Source organism: Aythya ferina (assembly GCF_964211825.1).
Source record: "Aythya ferina genome assembly, chromosome: 8".
Classification (NCBI taxonomy): domain Eukaryota; kingdom Metazoa; phylum Chordata; class Aves; order Anseriformes; family Anatidae; genus Aythya; species Aythya ferina.
The window spans coordinates 11420167-11443019 of NC_140304.1; the positions used below are offsets into that span (position 1 = coordinate 11420167).

General features: G+C 46.1%; 1 long non-coding RNA gene across 1 annotated transcript; it reads right to left on the bottom strand.

Moving 5' to 3' along the window:
* Positions 1-1121: 1121 nt before the first annotated feature.
* LOC311440360 lies at positions 1122-22333 on the bottom strand. The gene is made up of 6 exons (XR_014695366.1): positions 21549-22333; positions 19856-20021; positions 18579-18692; positions 8888-9020; positions 3938-4113; positions 1122-1715 (listed from the first exon to the last, which is right to left on the bottom strand). It is a non-coding gene; the product is annotated as an uncharacterized lncRNA (long non-coding RNA).
* Between the last annotated feature and the right edge of the window lie 520 nt (positions 22334-22853).

Consider the following 22853-nt stretch of genomic DNA (forward strand, 5'->3'; position numbering starts at 1 on the left):
TGCTTCATTTTTTCTTCCTTTCCACGTAAGCAAAAAAAGACCTCCTCTTCGCTTCTTCGTTAATCCTCAGCTCTTTTTTACATGCAGTTCCTCACCAGAACTCTTTGTTTTTCAAAAATCAAAGAGAAAATAACAAGATTCTGGTTTGAAATTGGCACCTTCTTGGCCAAAACAGCACTCCTCGCCCTTGACCCATTATGGTTGGTAAAGCTATAAAAGTTTGTAGCGAGTCTGGAGAACTAACTCTTCTCAAAGACTCTCTATTCAAAGCTGAACAATAAAAGTGTACAGGCTCCAAAAGACATAAAGAAGGCTGTCGGGGATCTTCACCATGGTTTGGGAACCTCTGCGTTAAGGAAGAGAGAAAGCACACGGAGTTGCATCTCTTGTCTATGTGTGAAAAGCTCCAGCGAGCTGAACAAAAAGTGACAGAGTTCCTCAGCAGGGCGAACATCTCACACATTAAAAGTGGATAAAAGAAACCTACTGTGCAAGTCAGTCAGAACCAGCAAAGCTGCTTTTTGCTACATATTACACATTTCACCCCATTTCAGAAGCACACACTAACCGTATTGCTTATGCATTCACCGAACTTCCTAGGCCTAGTTTCTGGCACTTTTTTCCACCTCTCCTTTCTCTGCTCTCCTCTCCACTTCTGGGGCTGCACCTCACTGCTGTGTACATGCTTAGGATTGGACTTAGAGGTGTAAAACAAGACTGAAACATAGGAAGGGACCACGCTACCCATTAGGCAGCACAACAGCAGGGCACGACTACAGATAGAGAACAGAACTGACAGCATTGTTGATGTGCAAGTCATTACCTCTCTTTCAAAGTGTTGGGTAGGAACAACTTTCATTTGTATTTGGGAAGGGCACCCAGAGAGGGAGGTGCAGTTAGAGCAAGCTGCTTAGACAGGGAAGAAGGGGGAAAGAAGAATTTTCTTACTCTCCCCTATACAAAGCACTTCTGAAAATCCCACTTGTTTTGAACACCATCCCAGGCAAGAAGCAGGCAGAACAGAGCACTAGATGAGAGCCACATGGTGAGATCAACTGGTAAAACCTTTTTTTGTGTTTTTGCATCTCTGCTGCAGAGCACCCAAATACCAGAGATTCATGAGCATTTGCAAAGGATTTACTTTTTCAACATATCATTCCTGAGATTAGCACAGAAACTTAACAACATAAACTTCAGGTGTCCCCTTGTTACCTGCTCACACACTTGTATTCTTCAGGATCTTCTCAGCTGTTGACAAAGAGATTCTTCTCCTCGTTAAGAATGGCAGAAAACCAGGGGTTATAACTGTCCTCATCAGGCTGTGAGATACAAAGAATTCTTGAGATCATCATCTCTATCCCTATGTAGCAGCTATAGCACTAGCCAGGAGCCTGTGTAGTTTCATCTGCCTACTTAGCTATTTTTTTGAAATTTTCAGGCCTTGTGCAGCTGGAAGATGGCTAAAACAGTGCAAAGAAGGGCCACGGGGCTCTGGGTTTTGCAGCCTCAGCACCCATGGAAAGAAAACCTGACATAGATGCTGGCAATCATGGGTGAACCTTCTTTTGGAGGAAATGGAGACGCGCTGGGAACCTCCCAAGAGAGCAAAAGAATGCTTCCAGACAGTCAGGTGGAGCAGCCTGCTGGCTCCATCAACCTGAGGGACTTGGCAGCCTCCGCTGCTCCAGCTGGCCAGGATCCTGGAGTCTGCAAAGCTGAAGGCAGAATTGCTGAATTATTGGGAGAAAACAGATCACTGCATGCACTTATAAGCAGTGATACCTCCATACATATATACATATACACACATACATTTGTACACATCATGGAGCACCTCCCGTAGTAGACTTGCAGGATATATGGACTTCTAGCAGGACTTAGACCCCTCTGTCTTACTCTGTAATGACTAAGCTGGTCTCTGCGCTGGGCACGTTAACTCTGCAGAAGAGTTCTGACATCTTCCTGAAAAAGATTTCAAGATGTATTTTTATTGGGTTTTGTGGAAGAAACACTGACTAAATGCTCCTATCTGAAGCTTGCCCAGCAGCCTCACATTCCCTGGGTTCCTCTAAGTCTGAATCCTCAAAGTCTTTCTGTAGCAGAGGCCAAATCCCACTTCCAGCCCCAGTCTGGGCGCCAGGCTTGCTTGCTAGGCTCTAGACTTCTTCAGCCCAGAGCAGAGTTCCTGCTTACGTCATTAGTAGTTGGCCAAGAGAAAAAGAGAACAATACAGCCTTTATAGATCAACAATATTTCAATTTACTGTAATTTATGCAGTATATAACATGGCTCAGAGGAAGAATCTGTCCTCTGGGATCCTTGCTTTTTCTATCTTTTCTTTCTCTTCCATCTGTACCTTTCCCTTCCCTCATCTCCTTCCTTACATTTCTATCTTTTTACCTTATTTTCTCTCTCCTTTCTGCATCTCCTCCCTTCCAACAGTTCCCACTAGTGCTCTGATGGCTCCACTCCCATACCTACCGCTATCTTATCTGCTAAAATCACCATTAACAGAACATTTAGAGGAAACATATTCCAGAGTCCTGGAAGGCGATGCATGGAACAAGGAGAGCAGGACTTGAATGGCGGGAGAACTGGGATATGCAAGAGAAGTTACAGGCTGCAATGGCCTGGTGTACATGCATTGTTACAGGCAAGGGAGAGAGATCACTCCCAGCAGTGGCTGAAAGAATTCTCTGCAGCATTTCTGCCCAGAAAAATTACATTTCAAAGTCAGAAGGAGAAAAATAAATAGAAAAATGTTTCATCTTTGGAGTGTTGGATATTTGATCTTATCTGGAAAGAACGTGTGTGTACATGGGTGCATACATCACTGTTGTTATTTTATGAAAGAGTGTTGTTATGAAACTTCCCTTCCTATTTTGCATAAATCTCATTTTTCAGACATGTGGTCACTGGTTTAGGGAATATTTACTGCTAAATGCCTCAGTTTTTGCAGACCCAACTTTTCTTGATTTCATTCTCAGGACTATTCAGAATAACCAGAGCCTTTGCCACAGATGTCCCAGCCACTGCTCTTAAAGAAATAATCCTGACCAAAATTGGTGCTTTGGCCTGTGTGAACTGCTAAGCATCATCACAAAGCAGCAATTAGGCTGCAAGTTCCTTACAATCTTTGCCTCTTCAAACCTTATTAGTTAAGTCACATGGACGAGTGTAGCTACGGACACAAAAGCAGCACTCACAGGTTCTCACGTTTGTTCAAACTCATCTCTGGTTCTCTTCCAAAAGCCAACCACCCAGCTAACACCCGATGAGCTGCCTGCCTTACCTGGATGCAAGCTCAAGGAAAGGGAAATCCCTTGTTTACCACAAGTACAGCCATTACCAACACTGAGAAGCTGATTCTCCCACACCAGTACCTAGAAGCTACTGTGCAACCTAAAAAAAAACCCTTGAGCTCACCACTCCTGGTCTAGCCAGCCCATATTTCCCTTCACTCTTTCCCAGCCACCCAGGACAAGAGTTATCCACCCCTCATTACACATAAGGACATGCTTCCAGGTCCCAGAGGCAAGTACAAAGGCACACTGACTTCCTAGTATTCAAGGTATTCTTCAATCCATGGAAAATCCTCCATCAACCTTCAGGAGAGTTAGAAGAGGTAATAATAGGCAAGACGAAACAAGGGGCTGGAATTGTCACAGCCCCAAGTGCACCAAAAAGCCTTGCAGTTTTTACCCCCTCTTTGGCATCTAGCTCTCAGTTGTAGAGACCAGCTCTGATACAGTACAACTGAGAGCTGGAATCAGACCGCTGCGAAAATGGTGTGAAAAAGCTCTGTGAAGCCTCTGCAGGGCACTTCCCCAACTTCACTTGGGAGCTGCCTTGAAACTCAGGCCCTTGCCTTTGTCTTTGCCTCAGCAATCACAGCCAGGAGCTGGTACCCAAGCCTTCCTTCCTGCTGTGCACTTACCAAACACTAGAATTGACCATTTAAGCAGCTACACCGGTCCCCCTCACAAGTGGGTGATGATCCTGTCCTTCAAGACGTCTTCTCAGACTGGAATTGACCCCAGGCAGAGCTGTTCATGACACAAGCCACCTTATGCCTTCTCCAGGACAGGAGCAGGCTGAAGATCAGACCTCTGCCTTAAAAAACAAAAACAAAAACATACAAACAAAGGAATAAACCATCTTTAAATAAAATCATAAGGAACTATGACCCTCATTCTTCCTAAAATCACTGGTCTCTTTGTGCTAACGTTATATTTTGACATCACTTTTCCTTTCCTTAAAGTTTTCTGGTCAGAATAAAATGATACAAGAGCACAGAAAGCCATTCCCTTTCAGGACAATGAGGATCAGAGACAGTGAAAGCTCTTCTGGATCATCTGTTTCAGAGCAGGTCTCTATCCCCCAGTTTTCACTTGCTGGAAAGTTACCCGGCCATATGTTTGCAATTAAAGTCTCAGTTCCTCACAGGCTCACGGCAAATAGTTTGCTTCACCTGGGTCACATCTCTAAAGGGAATTCCCCCAGACAGGATTTGCAGGACATATTCGGTGGCAGCTCTGACATCGGTATTAGCCATAATGGAATCCATGTCAATTATGAGTTCATCCATTCGTTTTTCTATCCAGGCCTCCCACTCAAATTTCAGAGATCCCCTTCTAAAATGCAATTTGACCCATTTTGGAAGGGAGAGAGTTCCTTAGTCACTCCATTTGAGACCAATTAGGCTGTTTGATTTGGGATCCTTTATCCCATAGCGCTCTCAGCCTGTCTGTTCCAATAAACGTTGCAGAAAATCCCAGTGTCTGAAATCCCTGCAAGCTTCATGGACCCTATTTCATATCGAGTAACTGCACTCCCTTTACTCCTCTTTCACCATCCTGAGTCAATCACAGGCTTTGGGGTTACTCTGTGTGTGCCAGCTCCATCTCCCTGAACTGCCCTTCCACTTCTTGCCTGGGAAGGCTAGGAGGATGAGGAGGCATGACTGACTTGTCATGCTTTTTCCTGGTTTAAGAGCTTGAAGCAAGCTCTTTTGTGGCTGCCCCACAGTGCAAATGTGCTCTCGGAGTTCATTTTTAGTCGACTCCACTGATTTGCTTGAAATATCAATTAAATCATCATGATGTTCTCCACCTGACTGATGGAGAGAAACTTTGCTCAGGCAGATAATGACAGGAAGGAGGGGGATGGTTTTAAAAAGAGGGGAGATTTAGATTAGATGTTAGGAGGAATTTCTTCACTCAGAGGGTGGTGAGGCACTGGCACAGGCTGCCCAGAGAAGCTGTGGATGCCCCATCCCTGGAGATGTTCAAGGCCAGGCTGGATGGGGCTTTGGACAGCCTGGTTTGGTGGGTGGCGTCCCTGCCCATGGCAGGAGGTTGGAACTAGATGGTATTTAAGGTCCCTTCCAGCCCAAGTTATTCTGTGATTCCTCTCCAACCATCTGATGGACAATCCCGTCAGCCCATGAGTAATTCTCCCACTGGGAGAATTCTCCCACTGGGGAGAATTACAGCTTTCAAAGCAAGGAGCAATCACAGATTTGCAGTGAGTATCAGAGTTCAAGGCCTTTGTTTTACATTTCATTCACAGATGGTTCCAGCACCTCAGAGCCCTGTTGAACAAATCAATGGGTGTGGACTGAAGGCTGATAATGGAAACAAGGTCACAGGTTGTGACAGGACACCTACCTGCTTTAATTCTGTGGTCTTCAGAAGTTCTCCACATGTTCTGCACCAGAATAACTTGCAGTTTGTGAATTCAGAGTACTCCCACAGTACAGAAATAACCTAAACTTACTATAATACAAACCTTTGATTGAAGAATGAGCACATATTTAACTGTCATCACAAAGAAGACGGCTTTCCTCATTAGGGGCTCAGATGAATTGTTATGGTAAGACCAATCCTTGTTAGAGGAGAAGGGCTGGAATTGGTGCTTCCCCTTCTGAGCCTCCGTGAGTGACCCTGAACTTTGGGTGAGGGAGGTTGGTTTCAGAATTCAAACCTGAACCTGACTTTGAAGTTGGCAGCCTGCCCCCTCTTTCAGGCAGCAGACCTAAACCAGCTGAAGATCTGCAAGGCCTGGTGCTGCAGGGAGCTCAAAATCCAGATCTGGATTTTGCAGCCTGGGATCATCTCCGAGTCTCGCGGCTTGAGAACCGCAGTTCCATTTGCTTTACGTCACTCGCCTGTTTGCTTTGGGGACAAAAATATATTTAAAAAAATATAAATCAGTAACAATCCGAAAGACAGCAATGCTGTCCCAGCAGCTTTCTTCCTCGCAGAGCAAGGAAGAAGTCAATTAAGCTCAGCACTACCCACATCCGTAGCCCTTTGGGCCTCACAGCATCTTTTCCCTCTTTTCTCTGTCTTTGTTTTGTTGGTTTTTGTTTGTTTGTTTCAATTTTTATCACTTTAGCTTGTGCAGCCTGAGAGGCAGGGGACCTTGGTGGTGTCCTTGGAGTGTTCACTTGGTTGGAGCACACCCAAGAGGTGGTTTTGAAGGCCCCTGAAAGCCTGCGAGACCCCATGCTGTGTGCATGTTTTGCAGAAGGGGGATGGCTGCAGCTGGCTCTGTACGATTTGCCCTTGGGGACAGGCCTGCCTGCCAACCAGAATGGTGCTGGGAGTAGGGCACCGCCATCTTCATCCTCCTCTGTCAGCCCTGCTCTGCTTTTTGGCCTTGGAGAAAGCAGTTGTGCTGCTAGCCAGGCTCTGCCCCTCTGCCGGATATCTCCAGGCTCCCAGCGGTGCATAGAAGCAGTGTTCTTCGAGTTTCCTGAGCCTGCAGCACTGCCGCCTTTGGTGGCCTTCCCTGCACATCCTGAACCCAGGCACTCTGCCACCACCTCATGGAAACCAGACCTCCAGGCCTCTCTGCCCTGTGCGCACTCATAATCAAAGCACTCATCTCCACCCTGCGGCCTTACAGGAGCTCTAAGTTAGGGCTCATCTCTTCAGGGACACCTGACGGTCAAAGCCCTTGTCACGAGGGCTTTGCAAAGTCTTTTAGCATTGTTACTTTTTCCAGAAAGTGTTCAGTAGGTTGCATAAACCTTATAAATAGATCTGAACAAAGCAATGCAGTGTTCAATGCATCCAAATTCTCCTTTCCATCACTATTCCTGCACAGCCTGATGAACTTGGGTCAAGTCCCATGGATAATCCAGGGTCCTCCTCCTGTGCAGGACTTCTCCATACCTGGAAATCTACCCTGCAAGCTGCTTCATTCTGGTTTTCCTCCATTTTTAACCTTGGTGGATCTTCATTGAACCCCTGTTTCCTTGCTAAGGTCTTTTCCTTGTGTTTCTCTTCATTGTCTGCCTTCTTCTTCTTTCTCTTCAGCTCATGAACGTTTCCATGATTTTGAATTCCTTTGCTATTCCAATGTGGGTAAAAGCATTTTACGTTGGAGATAAGGTAATACATTGAAAATACCATCAGTCAAAGTATACACTCATGTATTTCATTTGGACACTGATTTTCTGAAACATGCAAAAAATATAACCAAATACATTTCATATTGGAAAATATGAAATTTCAGAACACTCAATAACTGTTGGAACAGAACCTCCTGGCACTGTAAAAATGTTTCATTTTGTGAAAGACTGGGTTTTCTTTCCTCCAAAAAATATTCAAAACAGGTAATTTTTAATGTTTGCATGAAAAATACCACGTCTTGTTTAAAAAATTTCCGATGAAAAATGTCCATGAGGTCCCAGAGCCGAGTTCATTCCATGGTCACAATCCCTACTGACAGTGGTGAGATTAGTTACGCTTGGTAACAGACACAATGAAGAAGTAACAAACATCCTTGCTGTTCTGTGCTTGTCCCAGCTTCCCTCTGCTGCAGGCACCCCCCTGTGCTCTGATCTCTTGGTAGGAGGGCACACAGTATTTGTTATTGGTTTAGCACCAACCATGCTGCTCCATTTCTTACACTGCCTCCCAGGACAATCCCGGGTTCTTGTGTGCAAATGAAATATGGCTCTGTTCGTGCATGCTGACGGGCCCTCTCCATGGGCAGCTTGCAAGGAAACTCACCCGTGGCATTCTGGCACCATCCTGAGCCCATTACCTCTGCTCCTGCTGTTTCTGCTTCCTCTGGCATTTTCAGCGATATCGCGGAATGAGGAGTGAGCCCCAGAAGAGGTGCATACCTATAAACATGGCACTTGTCCGGCTGCTGCTAATAGCTACTGACACTTGGTTTTCCACACCTCCGTATAGGTGAATTAAGCTTTGTTGTGCAGAGCTCAAAACCAATCACCAGACTGAATGGAAACCAGATTCTGATGATATTTGGATCCAAGGCAGGAGCTGTGCTTTTGATATTGCAGCTTAAACCTGACTGCACAAACAATCTTGGCTCTCCTCCCATTGTAGTTTTCTATGCTGCCAAGCCTCAGTATTAAAAAGTCAGGAGGCAGGCATGAAAAGGAAGAGAAAAAAGGAAAAGAGAGAGAAGAACAAGAAATGTGACACACTTTTACTTGTCTTCTAGGTTTGTTTAGGCTTTCATAAAGTTGTCTTGTGCTAGAAATGTTTCCATAATCACAAGGACTAGGAATATAATCTTGAAGAACAGAAAACATGAGAGGTCTGAAAAATTACACACCACCAATGACTATTGCCTCATCATAAACCCCAAACCTAATAGTGAATCTACAGTTAGCAACATCAAGACCTGTAACATTTCCCTATCTCATCAGTGAAGAATGTTTCCTGTTCGCAAAGCAAACATTTATCCCTGAGGTAAGAAGCGCATTGTAATGCAAAGGTTGTGAAATATTTGTCATCAACCTCTTTTAAATAGAAATGAGCACGTTGCAGCAAAGGCCATGACCACCCTGCTGAAAAACAAAGTGATAAATGACAGTAGGACGTAATAATTAAAAAATACTCACTGATGGGGCACGGGAGCCATTCTTGACTTGGGTAGAGTATTGGCCAGTTGGATTGGAAATCTCTGGGACATTCTTTAGGGACATGGCAAAGCACAGGGGGGTCCTGGCCTTTGAACGAGACTCTATGACTGTCCTGTAATAACGAAACATCACAGAAATAATCACATCTCAGCAAGAGCTCCAGTTTTTGGGCCAGAAACGTTACAAATCCTCAACACTGAGGGTCAAATTTCCACTGTCACCTTGCATCAGCCTGCCTCTGCCCCCACTGCAAAATCAGTCACTGATGGTAGGAAGAACAGCTTGTACTTCTGGAAATCCCTTTCAGACTGGTATAAAATGTTTCTTGAATTTGTACATCAGCCTAAACATTTATTCCTCAGAAGTGGCTTTGTTCTCCATTCAAATTTTGCTTCCCAGCAATCTGAGACAGAGGAGCAGAGTGGATTTTGCCCATCCAGCCAAAAGTTTGGTTCAGAGCAGATCCCTTACTCCACCACGAGGACCAGGCAATGCCAGCTCACACCGTGCCTGAGCTCCTGGTCTCACTGAGACCTCTGGGGCAAATCACTGGGAGTCCACTGCTTTCTTTGGGGCCAGGATTTCGTACGTATTTAGGCTACCACTGAGTTCAAAGGTTATTTCTCTCAATGTCAGGACTACAGCCCTCCTAAAGAAGGCATTAGCTACAGTAAGAAAACGCAGAAATCCCAGCCTTTGCGAAACTAGTGCAGGAATTTTCCCTTAGTAACAAACCCCTCAGCATCTTTTGTTTTGGAAAACATGAAAATGTTTCCATATAAATTTTTTCCAAAATGCAGCCCTCAGGATTCTCACGTTGCCCCGACGCTGAGAAATCCCTCTGCTCACCCCAGAAAAAGAAAAAAAAGGACGGCCCGTGGTGCGTCTGAAGGATGGCAGCATCCTCAAGCATCCCTAGCCTTGGGGTAGAAAGCTAATCCTCGTTATCCCTGTTTTGATCCCAGGTTCCCAGGGCTTCGTGCCAGGTTGTTGGGGGTCTGGCATCTCTGGGGGGGTTTGTAGGGATTCTGGAGCAACGCTCAGGGTGTCTGTGGGCTTCCCGTCCCACAGCAGGACTGCAGGCAGCGCAGGGGCCCCAAGCCCTGCACAACGAGGCAGCCGGCTGGCAGGGGAGCAGGCTCGTGGCTGGGGCTGGGCGGCAGCTCACCAAAACAGAACCACTTTGAGAAGGATTTCAGCAATGACGAAGGACCATTTCCTGACGATGAGAAAAGCTTTCCATTAGAAATGTCCCAGACAGTCCCGACCCGGAGGCAGCAAGGCGCTCCAGAGAGGTAGAAATGTCCCCAGTGTAGCTCAGCAGCGACGCGGTGAAAGCACAAGGCTCAGGAACTCGCCCCGAGCCTCTCCGCAGCGTGGGCAGGCTGGGACCCTTTCCAAGCAGCTTACCACCCACCCTGGGACTAGCTGTGGAGTTATCCTGGGCTCCCTCCATACCTTTCTGCAGAGATGCTCACTCCCTCCTTATAGAGGGGCTGAGAAACCCTCCGGAGATGCCGGTCCCTGCGTTGACTTGGCCAGAAGGAGGTTGGAAGCATCTCCCGACACCAAGAGCCTTAACCAAGGGCTGTGCATGGGTGGCAGGCTCGTGCCACGTTGAGCTGAGCTGGGCTTTGCAGTCTGCAGGGTGCCCGGCCCATCCAGCCCCTGTTGGAACAGTTTTTTTCCCCTCGGGCTCTTTCACACCTCCCCGTTTGCCTGCACCTCAGCGTGTGCTCGCACATAAACAGCACGGAGGCGGTGGGTCCCCCACTTACCACCAGGGCCAGGCTCACAGCTTGAGCTCACACATGGCCTCCACGTTCTCCCTCCTAACAAGAAGGGGAGCACATGGGCGGCAGCCACCACGCAGGGAAAGGAGCTCGCTTCCCAAAACCCATAACTGTCCAATAACAAAAATAAATAAATCTAAAAAAAAAAAAAAAAAAAAAAAAAAAAAAAGACAGGCCAGGAACCCCTCCAGGCATCTCGGGTGGCTTTTTAATGCAACATGCGGGCAGAATCTCTGTTCCAGGTTTTGCTTTGAGCTGATTTCTTAAGCACATGCACATCCAAGCCTGGGCCTCCAGCCCCCTGGCTTGTGCAAGAGCTCTTTTGTATGTAAAGTCCCCATGTCCATGTCACAGATCTCATCTGCACCACGCAGCGGGCTCTGCACAACACCGAGCAGAAAGAAATGGCACAAAACCTCTTGATAGATCATCTGTGGAAGGCCTGAACTCCAGCCAAGACAGATAAAAATAAAATAAATTAAAATAGTTGTGTGTGTGTGTGTGTGTGTGTGTTTTATGAAGGGAACATTTATATTTTTAAACTAGGAGTAATTGTATTCTGTATCTGAAATGGCATCTGAAAGTGATTTAGTGGAACAATGTGGTTTCTGATTGGTGCTTGAACTAGTTCCAGAACATTTTTTATAATAAGCATCATAAAGATCCCAATTATCTGATCCTTTTCCCTAACATGGTCAGAGAGGATGTTTCCAAAGAAAGGGCTTTTGGGTTGTTGTTTTTTTTTTAATTATTATTATTTTTTTCGTTTGTGGCACTGATCCTGCAAACATTTACATACACGCTTAATCTTGTGAGTAGCCCCAGAGAAGTGAACCAAGGCAGCCCTCAGCAGCAAAGCTAATCGGAGAGTAAACTACTAATGTTCCCATTTGCTAATCAGGACAATCCATGGACTTTCAGGGAAAGGTCTGCTTGTTATTCCGAGAGCTGTTCAGGATGCATTTACGATTCAATAAAGGAGGCCCCAGCATTACCAAAATAATTACTTACTCAAACAAGCCTGTAAAACTCAAGGACTGCCCCAAATAAAATGAGGCTTCCCCCCCTCCAGTTTAATAACATAAATCTAGTGAAATGCATCTTGCTGCCATAAAATCAGTTCTACATGCCTTAGAAGCCCTTGATTTACTAAGTGGGCAGGGAGGTCAGATCCTGCTAGGGACTCAGAGGGCTGAACACACGGAGAATGGTTTCAAACCTGAAAGTTTTGTCCACCCGCCGAAACAAAAAGCAGCTCCTATCTTACCCTGTAACTTCGCTCTCCAAAGAGAGACGCATAAAAGCAACAGGCAATGCTCCAAATTAAAAGGGAGCCATTTTGGTGATTACTCAGTAAAAAGAATAAATAGCAACCCTAAAACCCCACCGCCTGTCCCAGGGGGGATTGGCCCTGCAGAACTGGCTTTAGAAGCAGCACCCGCCTTGAGCTGGGAGCCTGCAGGGGAGCTGGCTGCCGCATCCTGCCCGTTGCCTTTCCCAGGCAGCCCTCACCAGGCTGCAGGCACGGCTCCAGCACACGGGGCACGGCACATCTCCTGCCACCAGCACTGCAGAGCAAGGCCAGGCATGGCTTGGGGTGGCAGAAGTTACCCAGGCTGCTAGGATTAGCATCGGGGCCTGCTACGGGGCAGACGATTTCTGTCTCTGCCTTCTTAGAAACATCTCTTCCACTTCTCATCCCCTTTGCTTCCCAAACTAACTGGTTTTGGCTGGGTTATTCCTGCCACACGCCACAACACAGGAACCACAGGTCATCCTGGACACCACGTCTGTTCTCCTTTCAACCATCATTTTCCCTCTGTTTTGACCAACAGAGGCTTTAATGTGCTGCAGAGGATCATGACTGGGCACCTGCAGAGGTTTTTGTGTTTGACATCCCCTTTTCAAAGAGTCTTTTCCCACTTTCTTCTCATCTGGAAGAAGGAAACTGTCGTCTGCACAGCAAAGAGGAAATGTCCGAGAGGAGAGCAAGGGAAACTGCCCAGCAGTTGTCCTTGTTCAGAATAGCTACAGCCATGGGAAGGTGTGAGGCATTAAGCAGCCTGCTTAGCCTCCCGCAGCGGGACAGCCAGAGCTCCAGCAGTGGGTTTGCATTTGTAGTCGAGAGGAACAGGGAAACAGCTTTACAAAATGCCAACTGTCTGTTTGTGGGTAATGAGCTGATCGAGACCATAAACCATTCCTCGCAACACTGCTCCACGCTCTCTGCAAACCCACACTGAAGCCTACTGTGGTTATGCAGAGCTTCGCCCCTATCCCAAACCAAACTTCCCTATTAGGTGTTGTCAGGCTGATCCTGGGAGGTTCTCAGCCCACATAGCCCCCAGCACTATGCAGGAGCAATTAGCCTGAGTGTTTGGGTGGACCTGGAATTGTCACCTAACTACAGCAGCCACCTCACTATCAGGCTGCCCCTGGTCACTTGGATCATATTCTGATGATGTGTGAACACAGAGGTGGCCAAAAATAAATAATATAAGACGCCACACTCCCCTGAGCGTTGAGGTTCTCATGCCAAGAAATATTCTCTCTTCTTGCTGCCTCTTTTTGTGGTGGTTTCCTGAGACTGAAAACGTTCCTCCACTGCAGAAGATGCGAAAAAATTCCTGCTGACCTCAGCATTGAGTTTCATCTTTTTGAAGCTTTGTTGCGCCTCTAAGATAATTTATGAGGTGTCAGGATTTTCCGACCACAAATGTCTTGGACGAAAACCGTTTTTACACTACAGATGCCATGAAAGAGAAGCAATTTCAGTCTGTTTTTTCTACAGCACTGTCTGTGTCCACAATGAAGCACGGGTTCAGAGCTCCCGGAGATTATTTGTGTAAGAGTTGTCCGGGCCAGAGCTCCGCTGAGACTCAGGCTGGGTCTGATTCCCCACCTTTGCCTCATTGCCCTGATCTTCTCTGTTGGGAGGGGAACTCCCATTTCCTGGTGCTGTGCCACGAAAACACGAGCTTGCCAAGTTATTCTCTGTATGTGTGTATGTGCGCGTGTGTGTTCAACAAGCCAGAAGTACCAGAAGTAAAAAAGATCCATTAACAAACCGCATTTTGCAACATCCATAAGGATCCCCAGATTTCTCGTCTGTGGATTTCTCTTCCCCATGCTTTAGATTTTCGAGGGGAAAAAGAAACCAACAACAACAACAACAAAAAAAACCAAGAACCCAGCTTAGCCGTTTCTAATCCAGTATGCACCTCAGTCTCCATGAAAGTGTTCTTGGGACGAGAGCAGTATTTCCCTTGGCTGGGATGCCCAGCCTCCTGGCTCCTCCGGAGCTGCAGAGCTGTAGACATTCCGCTGAGTAGTTTGCAACCCTGCCTGCCAGGAAAACCCAATGTCTCCATGGAGAAATCTCAGCGGAGGAGTTTGATACTCAATCAGGGATGGAAAAGAAGGGAGTTTATGCCTCCTTGAGACCAATCCCTTCCCTAAAAATAATTTAAAAAGCAAGAGGAAAAAAAAGAAAAAGCAAAGCGGCTGTATTCTTACAAGCATGGGCCCAGACAGCCCGGCAGTTTTGGTGGATGGTGTTTTGCCTTGTGTCAGGACTGGCCCAAGTCACAGAGACTCGGTCCAAGTGACTGTTTAGGTCAGCAGGAGCCTGTTTAGGTCAGCGGGAGTCTATCAACTTTGGATCAGACCTAACGTTTGGATCCAGAGCTGAACTTCCAAAAGTCTGGGCACGCTTGTATCTTCTGGTAAGGGGGGGCTAGGTTTGGCCCAGCTTTGAGATAGGAACCAGCTGCAAATGCAGGCCTCCAAACATGTTCTAGGAAAGAGGTTATAAAAGAGCCCCTTCTTGCTCAACACATTTATTCCCTGTGGGCCAGATTCCGACATCTTCATTAACACGGAGCAGAACCTTGCTCCAAGAGCAGTTACATTGATTTGAATGGGGCTATTCAGGGAGTCGGCAAGTACCTAATGTCAGCAAGGGTAGCACCATCTAAGGTCACATCTGTTTGCTTCATTGACACAAATTATTTTCTCTCCTTCCTGCTATTAGCACATACGGCTACAGAAAAAGCACATTGGGTTCCCTTCTTCCTGGCACCTCTTCAGCAAAATGCTGGTTGCAGACTCTTCCTTACTGGTAACGAGGTAAGAAGCAAAAAGAGCAGGAGCTCAGGTTGTAGCTCCGACAGCTAAAAAAATCCTGTGATAAAAGGAAGCAAAGAAGCTGTGGTAAGGTCAGAGCTCCTTCCTGAGCACTGCTGTAATCTCTTTTTTGTCTGCTTTCACTCCCAGATTGAAAAATAGTGCCCACATGTGAAAGCACTACTGCCTACCTTGACCTTTTTGTAGCCATGTCTTCCTAGAGGTCATCCTCCTTTGAGCCATCGTCACACTCAGTCATTGAAATGCTGAATCTTCACTGTTCTGGACCATGTTGACAGAACCAGGGACCACTCCTGTGGCTGCTGATAGGGGCAACAAGACTTCTAACCCAGTGCCTGTGATGGGCAGGATGTGCCATACGCACAGATTTTCTATCTTGCACATTGACTTGTGAGAGGTCTCCAAAAACTGGCTTTGAGCCTTGACTATTAGCTGAAAGAACCTGAATTTAGACAAGCAGGAGTACCTGATTCACGTTACTTGGAAGCTGTGCTCCTAATTCACATTCACACAACCCCCAACACCTGCATGTCTAATTTTCTTCCTTCCAGGACATTGACCAGCTCTCGGCCCTACCTGTCACAGAAAAGACTAATTGCAAAAAAGCAAAGCAAAACAAAATGCATTCCCTTTAGATTCTCACAACATTTTCTCCGTGACTGCATCAGAATAAGTTCCCTGTCACATAACTAAGGTTTGTCAGAGGCAGATTTTCTTTTCCTTCTCCTTTATCCGGGAAGATAAGGGTATCTGCACTGTGAGGTTTAGATTAATCATCAAAACTATTTGCCAAACACTTCCCAATAAAAAAGGATGCTTAACCAGCATGTCTGTAAGGACAGGCCAGTGTTAGTCTCTTTCCAGTTTTGAAGAATGCTGAATGTGTAGCTCCCCCAGGATAGGTGATTGCAGAATAAATGCACATGATTTTGCTAGTGCCAACAATGATCTGGGACATGACAGTTGCGTGCAGTGCTGTGGTAAGCCATTTTCTTACTGAAAAGAAGGGAAAAGTCTCCCTGCTTATGACATTGTTGGCTTTCCCCACCACTTCCAGCCGTTAGCATGACTTTTAACTCATTTTGCATAAAACTCCTTCTTTCCTGCCATTCTTTCTTGGACTCAGTTCTGTATGGTATTGTCAGATATTACTAACAGGTATCCAAGAGTCTGCTGCTTTTCCAGCAGGCCCTTCAGGATTTTATGTGGGTAGCAAATTCTCTGTTTCCCTGGTCTCTCACAGAAGTGTAATGAGAATAAGTGATAGGCTGTTGTTTGTCAAGAAGGACCTTTTGGGTGAGGTTAGGAAGAGGATAACCTCTGCTCCTCTCGGTTACTCTAAATGGTCAGATGAGCAGAAAACAGTTGCCAGTCCATGGAAGCACAGGGTCTGAAAGGGAACAGCTGAGTTCTGGAGAACTGCTGGCAGTAAAACTGGATTTATAGGTCATTTATATGGTGGGAGGGAACATAGTGGCAAGACACGGACGTTGGTGCAATTGTTTGTTTGTATACATTTCATGTGCAGGAATGATTTTTATAGGAGCAAAATATCCTCGGGAGATGGTTCCTGCTTGAGACTTGAGATCTGTCCCCTCTTAAGAGGATGCAGAGGGACGGGATTCTGGTGTTAAGACCTGGCCTGATGCTCCCACAGCCCAAAGGCTCCGCAACTCAAGTTCCACATGGGGCTGGAGCCTAATATGTGTAAACACAGGCAGTGCTGAAGCACTTTTTTGGATGTGGAGAGCAGGTTAAGCTGTTTTGTAAGATACAGCTAATGAAAGACCATTGTTGCCCTGAGGAAAGAGGAGGGGAATTGCATTATTTATGCATTACAAATGCAGGCGTTAAGGCATAAACAAAGCAACTTGCACAAAAACAGACAAAGGAGGTTGCAGCAGTCAGCAGTTTCAACCCAGGTTTCCTCTGTCCCAAACTAGCACTTTAATCATCTTCCTTCTCTGTAAGGGAGAAATGAGTATCAGGGAACGGGGTGAGCCTCCACATTTTTCTACCCCAAGACAGAACTGTGTCCATTGTTGGGACTAGCCCCCTAGGAGGAATTATTTCTATTCAATTTGTGTGTGTCACAGCCAGATAATGCACTGGGTGGTATTTCCCTCTCTTCCCCCAATCTTTCTCTTTTATGACCACATGACTTCACCCCCTCGTGTGAGTGACAGTACCCATTAGACTAGACTCTGATGCAAAACAGCTGTGTGGAGAGAAGGGGAGGAAGGGAGTGGGGAACAGCAATTTAGAAAACAATTAAGAACATCAATTCCAATTCATTTGCTTGGCCAGGATAAGTAATTTCTAAGAGGTAACTTGATCTGCAGCGGACCGAGATTAAAGGCGAACTCCATTATCTCTAGTTTACAGTCTGGAGGAATTTGTTTTAACTGGTTACCAAGGAGGCTTCATAAAAAAAAAAAAAAACTTTGCCTAAAAATGTCCAAAAAATCATCCTGATTTCTTCTTTTAAAGGGCACGCATGAATTTATTAACTCTCTGAGAATGTGCTTCCATTGTGTTGCGGGAGGAATAGTTCAGTTCTTGAACACAGAACCACTGCCCACAAGAGCTTAGAGATGCATTTTCCCAAAGTTAATTATGCCCATTTTAAACCAGTGTTAAGATTTTGGTGTAAAGATGGACTAGAAACATGAGACACTGGGTTCAGAAGCAGACTCAGCATTCTCCAGAGGAGGCAGTGGAGTCTGGAGGAAAATACAATGTATTGAGCACCAGGCAGTCCTCAGTCGTCTTCTGGCTCGGACACTGCCTTGCTGTCTGGCTGTGAAAAGCGATTCCCCTCTCGGCTTTAAGGCTGCTGAGTGAAACAATGGTAATGTACTTGGACACCTCTCAGAGGTGCTGTGAGACTCCGTGAGTAAATACCCTAACGTCACTTCGAATGCTGAGAGTCTAAAGCGAGGGGCTGTGACCCAGCAGACACCGAGCTCCTTCCTTTATTCATGCTAATGCATGGAATGACACCAAAAATGAGTATGTGAGTGGGAGAGTCACTGGTTTTCTGCTGTGGAAGCCTCACGCTGTAGGACTTCCACCTTCCTCGGCTATCAGCACTTTACTTTGCCACATCCCCACGTCCCAGTCTTTGCTTCAACGTCTGCAGGCCTTGACTCTTCACCCTTGTTTTGCAAAATACAGTGTTGTCAAGTAGTAGGAGATGCCCTGCCGCTCCAGACCATTCAAATGCTGCTCAGACCATTTATCACTCAGAATGTCCAAGTACCTGTCCTGGGCATTTCTCCTGGGAACCCAGAAACAGCAGCCCACGTGCGTACAGGGACACAGAAGCCACGTGTGTCTCTGGATCTGATGTGAGGAGCTCAAGGGTGGGGTAAAAGCAGACATGGAAAAAAACATCCGTGAGCTGGCTCAGAATTCAGCGTTGGCCTTGGATCTGCATTTCTCTGGCTGGACCCAGCCTTCTACCTCTCCTGCGGAACTTTGTTTGTCTTAGGGACAAACTGCATTGCTGCCATCATGAGTCGGCCAGCCTGCGCTTTATACAGCTGCGTCCCTGTTCGCTAGCTAAGACTCCAGGGTGATGTAATTGCCTCAGTGGAAATAGGAGCTGGAGAATGTGATGTGACGAATTTCCCTGGACCACCAAATAAATTAAAAAGTAGGCTCCCGGCCCAGAAAGGTTACCCTCCCAAATAAACATGTCCCAGCCTCCCTTCCTCACACACACTTACCTTCTTCCACACCAGGAAGCTGAGCTCCTCACAGGCTCCATTACAGATCCAGAATGAACAGGTTCTTCCAGCCAGTCAGCATCTCCCGTACAGTAATTGCTTTGGTATGGGCATCTGAGTACAAGACAGAACTGTATATACTAGAAATATTCTCTTTGCATAAACTTCTCAGTAGACTTACTTTTGTCTTGTTGCCAGGAAATGTATTTGGGGCCTCTTGCTAACTTCACGTTTCTTTGATTAGAGGGGCACAGGCAGTTTGTTCCGATAGTTACAGGGGAAACGGCAGCCAGAGGAACTGAGAAACTGGAAAACCCTTTCAAAGCACAACAGCTCTGCAACTGCATGCGACCACCTTGCTCTGCCACCTTTTGTGACAGCCGCACTTTCATAGGCTGGAAAGAAAGGGGGAGAAGAACCCATCTTGCAAACATGCTTTTTCACAAACTTACAGCCTGAGACCATTGAAACAACACAATGCAGGGAGCTCCAGGGTGAAAAACGGGCCAGTCCATAACCAACAGCAACAAGTGGTTGTAGGAATCAGCACACAGTCAAACCTGGCTGGTCGGGTGGGGCAGGAATTTAAGAAAGCAACAATATGGTCAGCCAAATTGGAGCGTGGCCAGGAAACAAGAGTTAACACCTCTCCTCTGCCAAAGAACACCACTTGGCCTGGAACAACAGTGAATGGCCAGGGCCCTGGCTTCACAATCTGCCCCCAAAAACTGCAAGGTGGGACAGGCAGATTCCGTGCCCAGTTCTGGTCAGGATTACTGTATGGCATGGGGCAAAGCACTTCGCTTCTCTCAGCCCCATCTCGTCTGTGTGCACAGCTCTCTGGGTTTCAGCCTCCCTCCTGAGGCTCAGTAACAGTTTGTTAAATGCCTCTTTCTCCTAAGAGGCAAGGTGAGAGTGCAAAGTACTTTATTTTTGTCCTGGAGAAGCCAGCTTCCTTCAAAGCTTCACTCATTAAGACAGCAGCCGTTGTAACTCAAGCCCCTTTGATGGAAGGAGTAAGTGGGGAAATTGCCAAAGGGAGGATTAGCTGATGGATGTCTTGAGCTGCAAGGGTGTCTCATATGGATTTGTGCTGGATTTTCACCTCAGCTGTCCTGGCTGGAACTTCTGTCCTCCCGTACTGAGACACTCTCCTTGCCTCAGCAGCAGTGAGGCCCTGGCTGAGGACTGCTTGCTCTGTCATTCCCAGCTCCCTTGTGAACAGAAAGCAAATGGCATGCCAAAGAAAACCAATATCCAGCCTGTGAAAAACATACCTGTTGTACTCGCAGGGAAGTGGCTGCTGCTTTGACCGAAAATACGATTGATTCAGGTGTGGTTCCCAACTTGGCTACTCAGTGATACAATGCTCTGGGCCACTGCTTCCCCTTCTACAGTAGGGAATGCCATGTGCTCCTTTCTGTACTGCAAATCCTTTGAGACCTAGGAATGAAAGTGCTGTAAACTGCTTTGTGCTTTTAGGCCTCATTTTGGGTAAAGGCATTCAGAAGGCACACTCCCAACACAAATTCCCAGACTACGTGATAGGCAGCAAGTTTCTTGCTATCCCCCATTCAAAAGGACTAGCACAGTCCACGTTTTTCTCCTATTACATTGTGTCCTTACTCTTTTCCTTTGTCTAGATCTTTGATTTCTGCCACTGTGATTCCATGGATTGAAGGTAACAGCAATGGCATCGGAGAATTTGTGTGCACTCATCGTTATGGGACAGCAAGGAAGGATGCAATCTGCAAAGCCAGGTTAGACCCACTTCTCCATCCTCTAGTAATGCGAGAACCTTGTTTGTGAAAGAACAACTTTCTAGCCTTTCACGATTCAGTTAAGCCTTGACAGGTATAAACTACAAACACAAGATTATAATTTCCTAAAACGTCATTATCTGAAAGTCGTTATGGGGGCACTGAAGATGAAAATACTCCAACCTGTCAAGTCTCCTGCTTTTTATGCCAAATATCTCCTCACCAGCCACCATCTTAGCAACTCACACATGCCCAACATAAGGTCAGAGTTTCTTTCTAGCTCCTGATGCCAGGTGCTACATGCTGTGCTGTCTTCTTGTCTGACAAGTAGGGCATGATGCTGGAAGGGAGTGAGGTACTCTGCGACATTCTCTGCACATTGCCAGCTGCCCTAGAGCTTCTTTGTCACAGGATTATAAACCCATCCATGGGTGAGTGTCTATTTGTCTGCCACGCAACCAGTGGAGGGGAGTATGTGTGATACTGCTTGTTGAAGAGGTTCCCTTGGGTTGTTTTCAGCAGAAATTTGAGTTGTTTGTTTTCCAGAAGAGAATCGGTTACAAAAATAACACCAAGCAGAAAGGCTGTTTGAGAGAGAGGGTTGTGTTTACCATGCTCATTTCAGGGAAAGTTATTTGGGAGGAGAGAGGAAGTAGTTAAATCCTTGTTTACCAAGCTGGAAACCAAAATTCCCTCAGTTTACATAAATAAGAGAGAAAATGGCTTAGTGGTATGAGCACATGGCTGCAACTAAGGAGTATTGGGTTCTGTTCTCTGCTCTAATGCATAAAACTCTTTAGGTCTCCCTCCCCTCAACGTGAAATTCAGCTTGTTAACATTATTTTGTGTACACCAAATCAGTAGTCAGCAGAGACAGGATCTTCCTAATGCCAGATTTGTCCACCAGCATCGGATGGTGCCTTGCAGAGGTACTAGGCAGCTGTAAGAATCAGTTGGACTAAACAGCTGAAGTAAAATGAGATGAATGGGATTCTGTTTTCTGGGATTCCCATACATACAATTAAGCTAACTGGTCCTAACTATCTGACAGTGTGGTAGAAAGGACTAATACATTGCTTATTATAAAATGCTCTGATGCCGTGATGCTGGAGGCCATATAATCCTGACTACAAAGAGATCTGTCTGCTTGAGAAGGCAACTGAGGAAAGGAGTCCACTGATTCCTAAATCTTTTTGTTCAATATGTGTACCTGTCTTGGATGTTGCATGGCTGGTTCAGATCACAGCAAGGATGTGCTCAGACATCTTTTGTGAGCTGGTATTTCTCTCCTTTGTGTAGGGAATGAAGTCTGCTAGGGGACACAGGACAAAACTGCCTGCACTGAAAGAGTCCAGAAGAAGAGAGAATTAATTACTAATCTCAATTACATTAGGGAAAAGGATATAACCCCAGGGCAGAGAGCAAGTCTGACAGCAGAGTGACTATACAGACACCATCCAAACAGGAGCCTCTCCAATGGCCTATGCCTATGTTTTGCCTTTGGTAACAAATCAGGGCTGCCTCTCACCAAACCAAGGCAGCCCCAAAACGGTTCCTCTGGGAACATTAACGTTTTACTGAATCACTTAGTCTCCCTTGATGACTGCTGCTTCAGAGTCTCAGTTGCCGAATCCCAGTGGGGATTTTGTTGATGGGGGTTTATTGACTTCTTGTTACCTTGAAGTTGCTGCAGTGGCAAGAGTCACAGGTAACTCCTGGAGTCTGTTTATTTTATGGGTTGGATTTTTAAGAGTTTGGCAATGGTAACCTGATTTTAGGAGAAGCCACTTGTTTATTTAGCTATGCGCACACGTACTGATCCATAAATAAAACTAGTGTGTTATCTAGATGGGATAATTTCAGACAACCTTCACTTTGGTTCTCAGCAGAAGCTTGTAATATTATACTGCAGAGGCTGCAGATCTAAGTTGTGCATCTGTGGGAGAAAGCAGACTTGAATGTACTGTGACTGGTCTCACAGTGGAGTCCATGGATTTACACTTGAGTTGGAATTCATCTGACGTCACTTAAACATCTCAGAGTGACTTGTCTGAACCTACGACAGCCCTGTAGGCTCCTTCTGAAGTTGAATATATGGGATAACCATTGGAGGAGGGAAGAAGCTTTCTGGGAGGAGCTGATTTCTCCCCAGTGACTCTAAAAGGAAGTCTTGACAATTACCTTAACCTCAGAAAACTGTCTCTTAGATGACCCAAATTAGGTGAGATGCATCTCACCCTTGGTTTAATACTGGGGGTCCAGATTACACAGCAGTCGTTGTTCCTCTGCAGTTGATGACCCAGTAAAAGCTGACAAGCCACATATATTTCATAGGTCACCTTGGCTGATACAAGCTCTGTATTCATGTATGCATACGTGTCTGTAAAACTGTTATCTGTGTGTGTACACACACATAGATACCTTCCAAACAAGGATTTTAAAGCTATATCTGTGATTTTTGACCTTCTGGTGTTAACAGTGCTGTATGTTCGTTATTCTGTTATTGGAGGAGTGT